The following is a 5,179-nucleotide window of genomic DNA, read 5'->3' as shown; positions in this document are numbered from 1 at the left end:
ATAAAGTACGTGAACACACCTCACATTATTTCTTGCTTACTAAATAACATTGGTACCGAACATACCTGATAAACAGAAGAAATACATTTGCAGACTTGTAGAGATATTTAAAACAAGGCTATATTTCGGCAAACTGATACAATGTGCACTAACTTGATGTACTTGACCGTATGAAAACGAATTATCTAGTATTAGTAAATATTTATAAGTAAATTAAACCCATATCAAGGATACAATAGATAGTGATACGTTGCACTACTAGGTAGTTGAAATTGAGTTAAAAATCTCGAAGCTGTTGAGAAGGTATAGCTTACCCAATATGAACTGCAACATCGTATGTCGCACGGTCTCAACATAAGCTCTCTGTCATAAGTGCTGATAATTAGTTTTAGCGAACCAGAAATATTAGATATGACAGCATGGGCACGTGCACTTCCATATAACTGATTTGAAATTTATAAAGACCTTCTCCTTCAACGGAGGGAAAATGGTATTAGAATTAGGACATTATTTAAATCCGTTTGGGTTTAGTAGAGTAAAGACACATTAAGCTATCTGTTGTGTTCACCTCAAGAATCGAACACTAGATTTTAGAATTGTAAGTCCGTAAACTTACCGTTTTCTCTCCGATGAAGGAGAAGGGGGTCTTTATAAATTTCAAATCCAGTTATATGGAATATCAATTGATTAATTATTTAATGGTATATATATACGCTCACCAACTATTAATAACAAAACTAATAAATGTTTTTTTTCCAAATACTCAAGTGGAAGACTTGAGATGTAGTTGGCTTTCTCATTATTTTTAGTGAGTAGCAAAATTTGGAAAAAAAAATTCTTTTACAGAAAACAAACTTTTTACCTTGGTTACGATTAAGATGCTTCTTTGATTTAAAACTATGAATAAAATAAACAATGGCGAAGAGATACAAACTAACTAAAGGAATGTTTGCATTTATACACACTAGTTAAAGGTGCCCATTCAGGAAGCAAACTGACTAAATAACAATGCTGAATTATGATATTTCTTTCCTTTTTATCAAATCTCTGATGACCTCATTAGATATTAATTGCATATCTTGCTTTGTGGAAAATACTAATTGACTCACTTAACTGAGTAAGTGCTTGTGTCTTGAAATTCAAAGCAAAAAGAAAGTGAAAACGTACCCAACTTCAAGATGTTTGTATCTTATCTTCTCAGGGAAAAATTCAAATAAAATACCTCTTTGCTCTAACAGACAGTTTCAAGTTGCCATATAAAAGATTGAGCCAGCCAACTGTGGGTGATGAAGACCAAACAGAAGTGTATGAACATTTGAAATATGCCTAATTTCAGGGTCTGTTTTATTCTCCTTGTCGGACAAAAGTCTTAAAAAATAGTCTTTATACACCTTTGGATAGCTTGCAGTTACATACCAAAAATTGCTGTAAGCTAGCCAGCGATCTCTACTGTATAAGTTAAAACAGCTAGTCAATAGTACAAACCACTACCTCTTAATCTGGGCTAATTTATCTAACCAAATAATTCAATTTGACCGTATTTTACAGCTTACCCACGACTTCAAAGTGTGGAGTGCTTTTAACATCAACGGGTTACATACCACAAATCATTCGACTTACAATTACAGCAATCTAGTTTAATGCCACTCCTGGTCTCTGGATGTCTTCAAGTTCATGTTTTTTACCCCACATTTTAACAACTTATATAGAATTAGTTTATAAATTGCAAAACTTGAAAATAGCGCATTCTAAAATGACGCTATTGGAATAGAACCAAAGGAAACTTTTTTCCACAGTAGAATATAACCTAAATCTTATTGTCACGAACGGCCTGATAAGTAAAACTTAACTCATGTGGTTAAGATCTTCAATTAATGGCAGATAAACGGAAATATTTTGTCAAAAACCCTAATAAGATACATTTTTGTTGACTAAAATTGGAAAATGTATCATTTATCGCCTTTGACAGGTTGTCCCAAACTCTAAAGTATTGCACGAGTCTCAATAAAAGACTAGGTCTCCTCAGAGATGTAAAACATTCCCTTATGTTGCTTACCAGACTACAAGTAATTATTGTTAAGAGCCTTTCTAACCCAATCATAGGTGACGCGAGAAATATTGGACTTACCAGTATGTCTATCTAAGTATTGTATGCTTGTTGTGGAAAACACTATTTCATCAGGGTTTAATACTTAAATGTGCTTTATAACAAATGTTTGCTCGAATGTGGTGGACCTTGGAAGAAGCTGTACGTTGATGAATTTCTCTAATACTTCTGCCACCAGCAACAGAATATCTCTTGTTATGGATTCTTGGCATTTTCTAAACAGACAGCAACAAGACAAATCGCCATGTATATATTCGAACTTAGAAAAGTGTTAATGTCTTGTATAAATGAGTTAAACTTGCCTTTAATAGTGTAAAAACACATATGAAATTATTGGATTCCTTGAGAACTTTACCAATACGCCATCGCTATATTTGAATACAAAGTCTGAACGCAGTTCTGTGCACGTGAACTCAGTGATTTTTTTTTACCTTATTCATTTCTAATTCTTTTTCATGCTTTAAGACATAAATGAAAAAAATGCTTTCAATCTTATTTGTTTATTAGTAATTTAAATCATTTAACTTTATATGGTGAGTTTCATCTCAGTAGGAAGGATGGAAATAGAATCTATCACAAATTAACTTTTAAAAACAAAACGATCAGATTTTTCATTTCAAATAGAAACATTTTATAGTATAATGTGTAGGAGACAGTGTTTTGTTGTATGTCGTGTGGGAAACATTGTTTTGTTCTATGACGTGTAGGATACATTGTTTTGTTGTATGACGTGTAGGATACAGTGTTTTGTTGTATGACGTATAGGAAATTGTATCTTATTGTATGCTGTGTACTACACAGTATTTTGTTGTATGTCGTGTGGGAAACATTGCATTGTTGTATGACGTGTAGGATACATTGTTTTGTTGTATGACGTGTAGGATACAGTATTTTGTTGTATGACGTGTAGGATACAGTGTTTTGTTGTATGACGTATACGAGATTGTATCTTATTGTATGCTGTGTACTACACAGTATTTTGTTGTATGTCGTGTGGGAAACATTGTTTTGTTGTATGACGTGTAGGATACATTGTTTTGTTGTATGACGTGTAGGATACAGTGTTTTGTTGTATGACGTGCAGGATACAGTGTTTTGTCTAATGACACGTAGTAGACAGTGTTTTGTTTTATGACGTGTAGTAGAAAGTGCTTAGTTGTAAGACCTGTAGTAGATAGTGTTTTGTTTTTATGACATCTAGTAGACAGTGTTTTATCTTATGACGTGTAGAAGACAGTGTTTAGGTGGATGACGTGTAGTAGACAGTGTTTTGTTGTATGATATGTACTTGGTAGGCAAATAGTTTTTCATATGTTTATATGTTTTCATATAGGTTTAAACATTTACTGGTTTTCATAAGTTTTTTTATAAACTTTTATTATTGAAAGATATTTTCGCAATGTATACGCCTGTGTGTGAATTTTATCAGAATAACATATTCAACGGAATTCATATATAATCCATATGCTGACTATATTGTCTTTTTACATGAACTTAGAGTCTTGTAAAGCACATTTTACTTTTAACTTAATTAGTGTGTATTGAAAAAATTACTGAATTTAAACCAATAATATACAAATTTAAATTTGTTCTCTCTTATATATATATATGTTTCTTTTTAATGATGTTTTGATAATTCCATTTTATAACACAAAATGAAATTTTTATTGTCTTGTTTATTTTATGCCTATGTGAATTTATTTGTATTTTTAACTGTTGTTTTCTCAGTACATGATATACATTTCTAGTTAATATAAAAAATATTGGAACAAACTTTCATGTATCTGCACAGCGATATGAATTTCCTTATTTAACAGTTATACGTTTTAGTATTTTTTTATTTACTTTGATTAATGAAAGATATTTTTGCAACTGTATATTCCTGTGTGTGAATCTTATCACAAATAACAAACACGAAGGAATTCAGTTATAATCCATATAAGTCAGACATTTCCAATATTGGAAGGTCGTTCGAGTAATACGTTGATGGCGGAAACTTCTTGTATCTGTATTTATAAAACGAGTTTGTTTTGTTTTTAATTTCGCGCAAAGCTACACGAGGGCTATCTGCGCTAGCCGTCCTTAATTTAGCAGTATGAGGCTAAAGGGAAGGCAAATAGTGATCACCACCCACCGCCAACTCTTGGGCTACTTTTACCAACGAATAGTGAGATTGACCGTCACATTATGGTGCCCCAAATGCTGAAAGGGGGAGGATGTTTATGTAACAGGTATTCGAACCCGCGACCCTTAAATAGTGAGTCGAGAGCCCTAATCTCTTGGTCATGCCGTACCGTTTATGAGCTATCAACTTTTAAAAAGAGTTTATTTGTTTTGCCGAATGGTCTCGCAAAGCTAATCACTCGAGGGGTATTTGCACTAGCCATCCCGAATTTTGAAGTGTTAAGCCAGCATGTTCAGTAAGGGGTTACGATCCCGTAACTCGCAGATTGAGAGTCGGGCGCCTTAACCATGCAAGGCTCCGTTTCCAGTTGGTGAGATCAGAGTAATTAACATAGGAGGCCTTACAACGTAAGAAGTATTTTGAAATATAAAATAAAATATTTGCAAATAACCAATTAAAACGCTAACTGACCCTGATCCAAAAGATACCGAGCTCTTCAACTGACACTTAGTAATCATACACTTATGTAAGTAAATAATAATGCATCAAATCGTATATTTTATTAAGTTTATAAATAAAAACGAAATAATAGTAGTTTGATAAATATACATAATTTTCCGAAGGTAAATATTATGAATATGTTTATTTATATTAATGAAACTTAAACAGATTTAAGGAATTATTGCTTTGTATAACAATACACTGGCTTTTGTTTTCTTTTATCATAAAAATAGCATAATGATAATTCTGTTTGTTTGTGAGACAGTTCTGGAATTTTACGCAGAACCGTGTGGTGAGACTTGTACTTTTCAGTATGTATATTTTCTTGTTTTGTGTTTTATGTGTTTATTTTACCTATTGGATAATTATTACATAACCATTATTTTTTTAAAACAAGAAAACATTTTTATGCCTACTGTGACGTGCAATTAGGTTTGGAAATTAAT

The sequence above is a fragment of the Tachypleus tridentatus genome, chromosome 5 (assembly GCF_004210375.1).
Source record: "Tachypleus tridentatus isolate NWPU-2018 chromosome 5, ASM421037v1, whole genome shotgun sequence".
Lineage (NCBI taxonomy): Eukaryota > Metazoa > Arthropoda > Merostomata > Xiphosura > Limulidae > Tachypleus > Tachypleus tridentatus.
Note: the sequence above shows the minus strand (reverse complement) of the source record.